General features: G+C 41.5%; 1 protein-coding gene, 1 long non-coding RNA gene and 1 pseudogene across 3 annotated transcripts in view; 1 reads left to right on the forward strand and 2 right to left on the reverse strand.

Annotated features, from left to right (window-relative positions):
* The window catches only part of LOC104453674 (protein PLANT CADMIUM RESISTANCE 2), a 76992-nt gene that overhangs the window by 45004 nt on the left and 19104 nt on the right, over positions 1-12884 (reverse strand). The window lies entirely within an intron of this gene.
* On the forward strand, positions 689-12507 carry LOC120296308 (annotated as a pseudogene).
* Positions 1660-2121, reverse strand: LOC120296309. The gene is made up of 2 exons (XR_005553233.1): positions 2064-2121; positions 1660-1944 (listed from the first exon to the last, which is right to left on the reverse strand). It is a non-coding gene; the product is annotated as an uncharacterized LOC120296309 (long non-coding RNA).

Here is a 12884-nt window from a genome sequence, read left to right on the forward strand (position 1 = left end):
AACATAATTTATATTTTCCATGAAATCTTGTAGCTCCGCAGCTCAAGAATCGAACTTTGCAGCTCAATTTTCACTAAATTTTAACTTTGAGCCATAATTCTGAAAACTATTCTGATTAGACAAATGAAGGGCACAAGCACTTACCCAACGTTGCGATATGAAGTCGAATTAGCTTGGCGAAGCATCTATGGCGTGAATGCACAAAACAATCATTAATTCTATGTGAAAGTTTTGGATTTTAGTGTATGTCTTCTCTTTGAGTATGCTGATCATGGAGTCTGCTCTCTCGTATGCTTCAATTATCCCCAGATCTCTGTCATAAAACTGGATTATAATAGATTAAACAAATGAAGAGCGTACTGACTTTCTCACATTTGTACGCCATAATGGAAGGGATTTTGGAACTTCAGTTTTCTAGACTTTGCTCCATATTGCTCTGCCATGTTATTTTTTCACTGTTAGTTGGTTCATTTGCCTTTGTCTAGAAAAGAAGCAAAAATTAAAGAAAAATGGAGTCCACAACTAATAATTATTGCTCTTCGTCGGATACGGTGTATGGAGGACGAAAAAGGTGTCTGCAACCATAACTACCATATGTGGACATGAGGATGGTGTATACGATATGTACATTTGGGATTTGGTCAATTCCCAAACGTTTTACTCTATTTTACTGCCTGGACTAGTTAAGCCATTCCCACTCATCCTTATTCTTGGCGTGGCATACTTAAACTGCATCTGTTAAATACTTCAGGTCCCTTCATTGGCGCGAACATAGGCACTGACCTCTCCAACATGCCAAGCCCAACTCAGGTGGTGGCGCTTCTAAAAGCTCAGAACATACGACATGTTAGGCTTTATGACACTCATCACGCCATGTTCCTTGCACTTGCTGACTCTGGCATCCGCGTCATTGTTTCTGCTCCTAATAGGGGTGAGTGGTTCCCGGTTCCAGTTCGGTTCCATCCGAAACCTGGAACCTACCCTCGGGTATAGGTTCCTCCATTTTTGGAACTTGGAACCTACCCGTCGGACAAGAACACTGGAACCTACCCCGTCACGGGTTCCGGTCGGTTCGTGTTCCAACAGGTTCTTTTTTTTTTTTTTTTTAGTTTCATTTTTAGGTTTGGCACTGTGTGATCTAGATGATGAAGCGGGCTCAGTCCAATTAATGACTTCGTAGGCAAGTTGGTCAGGGCACTTAGAGGAGTGATGCTGGGTAAGGCATCAAGCAACACCCATTGATTCTTGTTGCAGTAAGCTTGCCTTCTTAAGTTCTGCACCAAAATCTGTCAACCGAACGGCAAATTCAATCAAATTCGAAATCAAATGGAATACTTACGAATTTTAAGCGAAGTGATTGTGGTATATGTATGGACAAGAACGATACATACAAGCCCTTCGTAGCTCCACATAGTTTGACAATCTACGCTTGATATGAAAGTTTCGGCTATGCTTTATGTACCTTCTGAGAGTGGGTCAATTGATCTAGGGCGATTGGTAAGTTTGGCCGTCAAGTGTTCTTGAGCCACTTTCATCACTGAGTTGAATAGTATACTGGCCCGGTTTGAAGCTTGATAGTAAGTGTAGGTCTTGTTATCGTCAACCACACAAGTCCTAGCACGTTTGACAATCATCTCCCATATTCCGTTTGCAACCCAATCGCCAAATATCTTAAATAACATTGCATCACACAAGAAGTAGTGGATTTGATGGTCAACAATGCTTAGAATAACGTGTACAGAAAATGAGAAATTAACACGGCTAGAAGAGAAATGGTTGCTACATTTCTCAGAGAGGATGCATTAGCTTCGTACAACTGGAGGAAATCTTGAATAGTGTTGATTCCTCTTGAAATCATGCGCTTATGTAGAGCACCGTCTTTGGCTACTTTCTTTAAACGCCACACTTCGTCGCTCAGTGATGGAGGGTGGTGCTTCTTGTTCACTACACGACAGAGAAAACTTGTCAATCTTTAAGTCTTTTTTAGTTCAACCAAAAGGATCAGGAATTAGTAGTTAAAAATCAAATGTCATAGGCAACTAAACTAATAATTGCAAACTTACAAACTCCTCGATGATAAGCCATATTAGGCGGCGGCGAGCAGTGTCGGGGGCAGCTAGGCGAGTGAGCAGCCTCTACTAGGGGGACGAGCGGCGTCCAATGGTGGCGTCGACGTCAAGCGGCTGAGCGGCGAGGCAAGCGAGGGGTGACGGTGTCTAGCGGCGGTGTCGAGGGAGGTCTGGCGACGGTGAAGAAGACATGAGTCTCACGACACCAAAGACGGCAAGGACGGCGCGACGAAGACAACGACGGTCACAGCTCAACCCACGGCCAAGGGGGAAAGAGCTCAGTTCTAAGGGAGGCGATGGTGGTTGGGAGCAACGACGGCCCAGACGGTCGAGTGAGCGATGGCAAGAGGTGGTGACGGTGGCTTGAGGACGGCGGCGGTGGCTCATGGCGGCGAGGGGCGACGCGGATGGCGTGACAGCTTGTCGAGCTCAACAGTAACACGGCTCGTCGGACGAGCGGTAGGTGGTGGTGGTTCGGTGGCCAAGAGGTGGTGGTGAGTAGGGCGTGGGGTGGCGGTGTGGTGGTGGGTGAAGTAGCAGCTAGCAAGAGGAAGGAAGAAGATGAAGAAGAAGAAGAAAAGAAGGGAGGGGGTTTCGGCCGAGAGAGGGAGAAAGAGAGAGAGAGAGAGAGAAGAAAGAAAAAGTTGGGGGCGGGAAGTGACGTGAGGAGGAAAAAGGTTGAAAAGAAAAGAGAGAGAGAGAAAAAGAAAGGGGAAAGGGAGGGAAAAATCGGCGAAGGGGAGGGAAATCACGTGGGGGGTTGAGTGACGTGCTAGGTTTTTTATTTTGAACTTAGACCGGTTCCGGTTCCGGTTCCGGTTCCCGGTTCCCTTTTTTTGGGAACCGGAATCGGAACTGGAACCTGTTTTCTCAAAACCGGGAACCGAACCAAAGGCTCCGGTGCGGTTCTCCGGTTCCCGGTTCTACTTGGGAACCGTGCTCACCCCTAGCTCCTAATGACCAGCTACTTGGCATTAGGCAGTCCAATGCCACCGCTGCCTATTGGGTAGCTCGCAATATCGTAGCCCATGTCCCCACCACCAACATCACTGCCATTGCTTTGTGGGATCCGAAGTCCTAACGACCCTTGAGGAATGCCGCCCGGTCCTTGTCTCGGCCATGAAGTTCATCCACTCGGCGCTTGTCGCTTTGAATCTCGACAGTTGTATCAAAGTCTCAATCCCACACTCTTCCTCCATCATTATTAACTCCTTCCCACCTTCTCAAGCCTTCTTTAACTGCACTTGGGATCCGGTCATGGTCCCATTGCTTAAGTTTCTTCTATTGACTGGATTGTACCTCATGCTCAATGTCTATCCGTACTATGACTACATGCAGTCAACTGGCGCAATTCCACGGACTATGCCCTCTTCCGTCCTCTTCCTCCGAACAAGGAAGCTGTCAATTCTAACACGCTCCTCCATTACACCAATGCATTCGATGCTGTCGCCGATGCGGTTTATTTTGCCATTGATGGTTTTATTTGTTAATTAATGTGATGGGCCTAAGTTGGCCCGTCCGCCCATGTTGGGCCTAAAAGCCTGGCCCACAAGATTAGGGCCCATGGATGGAAGGGATATGTTGAAGAGTTGTAACTTTTGGGGGAATGTCTTATCTTTGAAGGAACACGTCCTTTAGAGAAGACGTATTTAAGGGACAAAAGAGAGGGAGGAATGTACCTTTTGGCATATACATACGTTCCTCCTCCCTCTCTCCCTCCAAAAGAAAAACAATAACAAAAGGTGACGACACTCTCTTCCTTTCAAGGCGAATTGACGTCATCGGATCGAACGGGATCAGTTTCTCTTCCTCATATCGGTGTCGGTGTTTAATCTGTGGCTAACAAGGTATGTTCGATTATGTGATGTGCCTTAGGATCGGTGATACATGTGTTTTTCTCGGGTTTGTCTTCCGCATTCATTTTAGGGGTTCAATTTAGTGTCGAATCCGGTTTTTTGGAATCCGATAATCCCTACATTGGTATTGGAGCCATAGTTAATGTTTCACGATCCCTTTTCGTGTTTATGAATGATTTTTTGATTGAATTTTTGTGAAAAATTGGCCGACACCGATCAGGGACAAAAAAAACAGGACACCCGAGCACTGTTCACCCATTTTTTCGATTTTCTGTAAGTCGAAATCAGTTTCTAATGGCGTAGGGTCGAAGGTCTCATCGAGACGAGCAAGACGAGTGGTGGTTCGCCGCCAAAGGCCACCGGACGCACCCCCACGCGCAGCCGGAACGAACCGGCGTTGCACGCGCCAATACGAAGACGCAGGCGCGTGCGTCGCACGCATGCGCGGTGCCGACATGCGCACGTGGCAGGGGCTGCCGATGGTGCGTGCGCGACACATGCCAGCTGTCGTCATCGTGACGTTAGCTGCACACGCATGGTGCACGTGTCGGTCGATTTGCCCGATTTGCCCGACCGGTCCGACCTGCCCAACCAATCCGTCCAGTCCGACCCGACCGCCCGTTGACTGTTGACCATTGACTTGGACCGTTGACCGTTGACCAAAAAAAAAGGAGGAAAAGAATGTGTTTCTTTTTCCAATTAAGTATATATGGATTATATGTGATCCCTTATTTGTTTTGCATTTGTTGCAGGAACAATGCCTCCCCTTAGGTTGCACACACATATTCGCACAATTACCAATGAACAAAAGGAAAAACTTTTTAACTTAATAGCCGAGCCGGGCCGATCATCGATGGGAGAGTGGTGACTTAATTGATCACGTTCTTGAAGTCAATGGGAAAATACAAAAGGTCATATGGAATGGTTGTCATATGCCACAGTCTGAGATGGTGTGATTTTTCATGAACACTTTTCCACAAAAATGGCAAGGAGTGTTGAATTGCGTATGGGAAGTCAATAGAGTTGCTTCGTATAGGAAAATTGTGATGGATTTTATAGATGATTATTACTAGATTGTTACAAGGGAAGAGATCAAGAAATTGAACAAAAGAGGATCTTACCCAGTTCGTATATTGACTTGGTGCTAGATGATTTTGCTAGTTTTTATTTAGTGTGCTTTGTGGACATCTTATGTAATGTTTACTACCTGATTGCTGTTGATGTAGCAACTGATATGCAAGTTGTATTATGTGAAAGCATTATTATTCTATTGTATTTCAAATATTATTTGCTTTCTATTATTGTTGATTGTTGTTGGTAGTTCATAGAAGTTTTTGTAGCTTTATAGAATTTTTTTTTGCATAAGACAATTATATTAATGATAGTTTTAAGTTAGGATTTTTGGAGGATGATTGGAAATATAGTAACATTTGATTCTGAAACCTTACTTTTAATTGTTCATTAATATGATGGGTCTGTGCAAAATGGATGCATAAATGATAGACATTAATAATTCGTGCAAATATGTCTGATATGTTCAGATCAATGGTTTCAGCCACAAAGAGCATAGTTGCTGAGCTGAACAAAGGTGAAAAGCTCAATGGCGATAACTATGAAATATGGCACATGAAAATCCAATATGTGCTGGAAGAGCAAGAGGCATTAGAAGCTCTTAACCTGACCATGGTAGAACCTGAAGAAGGAAACACTGCATAGCACAAGAGAGATAAGGAAGCATTTGCTGCATGGAAAAGAAAGAACTCTTTTGCTCGCATTACGTTGCTGAGTAGCATGGAAAATGACGTCATGCCAGAGTTTAGGCGTTTTGATAATGCCAAGGAAATGTGGGAAGCATTGGCAGCAAGATTTGGTCATACTTCGGTGACTAAGACTAAGACAGCTCACTATTAGGTTTGACTCTTATAAGAAGCTTCATAGTCAGACCATGAAGCAACATCTTAGAAAGATATCAACCATGATTAATTAGCTAAAAGATGCTGGCCATGTCCTGACTGATGAGCAGCAAGTGCAAGCAGAGATTCGTTCCTTGCCTTAAAGTTGTGAGCATATGAAAGTGCACCTAAGCCATAATGAAAATATCAAAACCTTTGAGGATGCAATGCGTCATCTTGAGCTGGAAGAGGACCGCCTCTGACGACTAAGCCAGAAGCTGAAACCTATCATGCTGGTTCTAGCTCACATGGAGCTTCGAGCTCCAAGCGCAAACGTCCTAACTGGTTCGATAAAGGGGAAGGCAAAAAAGCAGGTCCTTTAGGGAAGAAACCTAAGCTTAACTAACATGAAAGAGGAAAGCGTCCTCGAATGAAGAAGCTTACAAGGGTGAAATGTTACAATTGTGACAATAAGGGTCACTATGCTCGCGATTGTTGTGAGCCAAAGAAGGTATACACCCCTTGTACTTTTCAAAACTTTGCTTATGTGCCGAGTTCTGTATTCTTAACTGAGTCTAATCCTTTGTGGATTATGGATTCAGGAGTGACAGACCATATAGCGAAGGATAGAGAATCCTTCATGGAATTCCGACGAGTACAAACTAGAACTAAGTGGATCTATGTGGGAAACAACTCCAGAGCTGAAGTAAAAGGAATTGGCACCTACCAACTGAACATACGTGGTGGACACACTTTGTTCCTACATGATGTATTGTATGCTCTGGAGATTCGTCGGAATTTAGTGTCTGTTTTAGTGTTGGTCAAGCTAGATTTTAATATGAACTTCCATAATAGAGGTGTGGATTTGTTTTTGGATACAAATTTTTATGGTCGTGGTTATTTTCTGGATGGTTTCATTGTATTAGATATTGACTATGTTAATGCAAATGTTTGTTATTCCTTTCTCACGTCTCCTAATTCATATGATAATGATGTGAATGTGTGGCATGCTAGACTTGGTCATATTGGCCAACAACGTATGAATAGACTAGCCAAATAGGGCTTGTTGGGCAACATTGCAAAAGTCGATTTGCCCATATGTGAGCATTGCCTAGTAGGGAAAACGACAAGGAAATTATTTGGAGTAGGTAAAAAGCTGAATTTCCTTTGCAATTAATCCATTATGACATTTGTGGTCCAATGAATGTAAGAGGAAGGCATGGGACTGTTTAGTTCATCACTTTTATAGATGATTATACTCGATTCGGATATGTCTATTTGATTTCTTATAAATCTGAAGTATTAAATTATTTTAAAAGGTTTATGAACTTGGTAGAAAATCAATTAGACAAGAAAATAAAAGTATTGAGATCCGATCGAGGTCGAGAATATTTATCTGATGAGTTTAGAAAATTATGTGATGAAAAAGGAATAGAAAGACAGTTGTCTATTCCATATACTTCTCAACAAAATGGTGTTGCGAAGAGAAGAAACATAACCCTACTGGAAATGGTTAGGTCCATGATGGCACATGCTAACTTACCTATTACTTTTTGGAGTGATGCGTTGTTAACTGCTACCTATATACTTAATCGAGTGCCTTCCAAATCAGTTACTTCCACTCCATATGAGTTATGGATAGGATAGAAAACCGGACTTAAGTTTTATTAAGTTATGGGGTTGTGCTGCCTATACTCATGAGCCCTCTCACAAGTTTGGAAAATTGGGTCCCAGAGAAAAGAATGGTATTTTCATAAGACACTCCGAACACTTGAAAGGGTATGTGTTCATAGGTGAGCAGGAAAGTGGGAGTATAACTGAATTTGAATCACGAGATGTCACATTCTTAGAGGATGAATTTCCTAAGAAGGGCGAAATAGGGGAATATTACTCCCTATTTGAAACCTTGGATCAAAATAAAGATATTAGTGGAGTTCGTCCAAGTAGGAGTAATATGAGAAATGATGAATTGAATTCAACTCATTCTCAATTACAACCACATGATGAGACGACATCATCATTATCTAATCCTAGTGGGAGCATAATGGGGAACGATGCGCAAAATGCACAATCTCCCATACGGCGAACAAGTCGCAAAAGTATTCCCCGTCGACGTTTTGACATTGAAGGGGAAACTTTTATGATTGCTCCGCAAGATGAGGATGAGCCAAGAAATATTAATGAGGCTTTAAATTGCCCTAGTACGGAAAAATGGATTCATGCAATGGAAGAGGAGATTGAGTCAACGAAGTCAAACCAAGTTTGGGAACTGGTTGATCTTCCAAAAGGACGCAAAGTTATTGGGAACAAGTGAGTTCTCAAAATAAAGCGAAAAGCTGATGGCTCGATAGAAAGGCATAAGACTTGCCTTGTGGCGAAAGAGTATAATCAACAGGAATTAATTGATTATGAAGAAACATTTTCTCCTGTAGTGAGATTTACCTCGATTCGCATTATTCTGGCAATAGTGGCTAGTATGGATCTTAAGTTCATCAAATTGATGTAAAGATTGCTTTCCTCAATGGAGAATTAGAGGAAAAAATATATATGGAATAACCTGCTGGTTTCATTAAAGAATGCCAAGAAGGAAAGATATGTCGACTTTTGAGAACGATATACGGCCTTAAGCAGTCATCAAGACAATGGTATATACGTTTTCATAATGCCATAATGGCATATGATTTTACAATGATAGCTAAAAATCATTATGTATATATCAAAAGATCCAATGATCAATTGTGATCATATCATTATATGTTGATGATATACTAATTGCCGGAAGTAATATGGAGTTTGTTAACACCGTCAAGACTTGGTTATCTTCCAACTTTAAGATGAAAAATATGAGTGAGGCTGTATACATTCTTGGAGTTAAGATTTCAAGAGATCGTTCGAATATGTCGTTATCTCTTTCGCAAGAAACATATAAATAAGGTTCTTGAACGATTTCGTATGCAAGATTGTAAACCCATAGACACTCCTATTGCAAAAGGTGAATGATTGAGCCATAGACTGTGTCTAAGGACTCTATAAGAGAAAGAACAAATGAAACATGTTCCTTATGCTAGTGCTGTTGGGAGCTTGATGTATGTTATGATGTGTACAAGACCTGACATATGTTTTGCAGTTGGAATGGTGAGTAGATACCAATCTAATCCAGATCAAGCACATTGGAATGCCGTTAAGAGAATACTGAGGTATCTGAAGGGAACTGCTGATTACAAGCTGATTTACCAAGAAAAGGATCTGCGACTTGAAGGCTATTCAGATGCTGATTGGGGATGAGATTTAGATGAAAGAAAATCTACCTCTGGTTTTGCTTTCTTACTGAATAATGGCGCCATATCTTGGAGCAGTAAGAAGCAAACGTGTATAGCCTTATCCACGATGGAAGCTGAGTTCGTGGCATTATCAGCAGCAGTACAAGAAGGTGTTTGGCTTAAGAGATTTTTGGATCATTTATGTGTTATTGGGTATGCTGCAAATCCATTATTGGTTAATTGTGATAGCCAAGCAGCTATAGCGTACACCAAAGATCCAAAATATCATGACAAGACCAAATATATAGATACCAAATATAACTTTGTCAAAGATATGGTTGCATGAAAGAATGTGAACTTACAGTACATATCTACGCATAGAATGGTAGCAGATCCTATGACAAAGCCAATACCTAGAGATGTGTTTTGTGGTCATGTAAAATCTCTAGGATCACGTAGAGTATGATGTACTGGATATGGTAATTTTCCTAAGTTGTTCACATTTATGAACTTGTATTTTTCATTATTAATGCCTATGAATCTTTATTTGATCTTTATGCATCTTAATGCTCAGTGCATTACTTTAAGTTGAGAAAGTATGTCGGACAGATAAAAGATTAGCCCACTCACACAGGTAATCGCCTCTATTTACTGTGTGATAAATAGAGATGAGACTATTTTTAAGCTTATTATCTATGTGATAATTGAGAGCTCAATCTTAAAATACATAAGTCACATTAACTGAGTGTTAAGATGATGGCATAATACTTACTATGTCCGAAACTAAAATAACCCACATATTTTACTTTATCTATCTATGATGCCAGATGTGAGTTCTGATGAATTTTGTGAATGAGTAGATACGTGAACTCAAGTTAGACATTGGGTATGTCTGAACTATCATCTGTACGGTATTGAAGGTGTAGACATACGCTCCATGGGAAATGAGTTAATACCATAATACGTATTTCATACTACGTATGCATGAGACGGCCAATAAGAGTGGCAAAAGTTTGATCTCAACTTTTATGCCATGTGAGACTCTTGAGGAAAAGAGTTCCTCAATTTTAGTACCCTCATGACTTTTACTTATTCTCAAGATTTCTATTTAGTGTTTGCTATCTTAGGATGTTGTCAATGGTCATGAGTTGATTTGATCTAATGGGACATTTCTAGAAAAGCAAGCTGAGCTGAAATTGAGAGTTTGAAGGAAAGAGGAAGATCGAATTTGGAGAATCACATTGTAGTTTTGTATTCACTGGTCGACCAATTATGACTGTCTTTGGAATAATCATAATTGTGAATACAATATATCAATTATTAAAAAGATATCAAGAGAAAGATATAAATGTGATCGATCGATCTAGGGTACTGCATACTAAATCTACTCAGAGTGTGATGCTCATTATGAGCTGCTATATATTCCTAACAGATATATGGCAACGAGCTCTCAAAGTATGTTGGTCGCATGGATTATTCACCGATATGAATGTTGAAGAGAGGTAAAGAAGATCATGTTCGGCCCACCATGTGTGAGTGGGAGATGATGGTTTTATTTATTAATTAATGTGATGGCCTAAGTTGGCCCGTCTACCCATGTTGGGCCTAAAAGCTTGGCCCACAAGATTATGGCCCATGGATGGAAAGGATACATTGAAGATTTGTAACTTTTGGGGGAACGTCTTATGCTGAAGGGATACGTCCTTTGGAGAGGACATATTTAAGGGAGAAAAGAGAGGGAGGAATGTACCTTTTGGCATATACGTACGTTCCTCCTCCCTCTCTCCCTCCAAAAGAAAAACAATAACAAAAGGTGATGACACTCTCTTCCTTTCAAGACGAATTGACGTCATCGGATCGAACGGGATCAGTTTCTCTTCCTCATATCGGCATTGGTGTTTAAGTTGTGGCTAACAAGGTATGTTCGATTCTGTGATGTGCCTTAAGATCGGTGATACATGTGTTTTTCCCGGGCTCGTCTTCCGCGTTTGTTTTAGGGGTTCGATTTAGTGTCAAATTCGGTTTTTGGGAATCCAATAATCCCTACAGCTCTGTCATATCTAAACTTCACCAACGTCCCCATTGTGGTGACCGAGTCTGGTTGGCCCTCCAAGGGAGACTCCTCCGAACGGGATGCAACTCGTGAAGATGCAAACACTTACAACAGTAACTTGATCAAGAACGTGCTTGACAATAAAGGAACGCCAAAGCACCCGGGTGTGGCAGTCAGTACATACATTTATGAGCTATACAATGAAGATCAGAGACCGGGCTCTGTATCTGAGAAAAATCGGGGCCTGTTTGATGCCAATGGAGTACCAATCTATATCTTGCACGCGGGAACGGTGTTAGCAAATGACACCACCAATCAGACGTTCTGTGTTGCAAAGGATGGTGCGGACAATAAGATGCTCCAAGCGGCATTGGATTGGGCTTGTGGGCCTGGAAAAGTAGACTGCTCACTGTTGTTGCAGGGGCAAGCTTGCTATGAACCAGATAACGTTGTTGCACATGCAACTTATGCTTTCAATGCGTATTACCAAAAGATGGGGAAAGCTCCAGGCACCTGTGATTTTAAAGGGGTCGCTACAGTCACCACAACCAATCCAAGTAAGAAGTAGCTTGATAACATTTACCCATGTGTCTGCGTCATTCTGAGGAAAGATCTTATCACCGGATTTAGTAATCACAGTTCACTGAATAGAAAAATTGATGTGTTGTGGTCAGTGGACAATTAATGGCATGCCACAATGCCACAAGATGATAGGGCCTATCTGCTGGTTTAACCTTGACAATTTTTTTTTTTTTTTTGTGATTTGATGAGCTATTAGCATGTCTGTCCTGAACTCTAAACATTTTTTTGTAATTTGATGAGCTATTAGTATGTCTGTCCTGAACTCTAATACATGCACGTTGCATATGAGCATATAGAGATTGAGAAATCAGCCTTTTGCTTTTCCTTTTCCCCTAATTTATGTTTGATTGGTGCAGGTCATGGTTCATGTATATTTCCAGGAAGGTATGTGATTTAGTACGTTTTAGTAGGTTCTCTCTGTCATCTTTTAAATTTGTTGCAAAATGTCATCTCCAATCATCCAAAATTGTTATTATGCATCTGCAATATACTGACTTACCTGCATGTGCTGCAGCGGTGGAAGAAATGGGACTTCCGTTAATGGTACTATTCTGGCTCCATCGTCTAATTCAACCACTTCTGGCTGTCCTTCCCAGTATTTCTTTGATGTTGGTTTGATCACAAGCTCGTTGATCATCGCCATTTTGCACCTGGCGTTGGTTCTCTCGTAAAGTTATGGACTCGATATTTGTGCCATATTGATTGATGCCTTTTTAGATCTCTCTTTGAAACATTTAATTACAATTCTTCGATGACAACTTGTGGTCTACCCAACTTTGTGGTTCGTGAAGTGGCAACACGGGTGGGCAAATCCAGGCGTTTGAGCGGTGACTTCAATTTTATTCTGTAAAAGCCAACAAAAGGAGTTGTTGGTGTAACTATCTTCTTCCTAAATTCGATTTCGAATTGATTCTTTGAGATGGACACTTAAAGGGCATCTGCAAGTCAGCCAATTCAGGCCATGTAATCAATAGGCTAAGATTAGTTGCCTCGTTTTCTCATCAACACAGCTAAACTAGTTAAGTTTCTTTTCTTTGCTGGAATTTCCAGCGAGCAGCATTACTCTGATGGATAGTTACTAAGAATCGACACTGCTCGGAGAAACTTCTGGAAGAAAGTGCCTTCATTTTGCCTTCATTTTGCGGCAATTTCGGTCAGTGATTGTTTGCCTT

This window comes from Eucalyptus grandis, chromosome 7 (genome assembly GCF_016545825.1).
Source record: "Eucalyptus grandis isolate ANBG69807.140 chromosome 7, ASM1654582v1, whole genome shotgun sequence".
In the NCBI taxonomy this organism is placed as follows: Eukaryota; Viridiplantae; Streptophyta; class Magnoliopsida; order Myrtales; family Myrtaceae; genus Eucalyptus; species Eucalyptus grandis.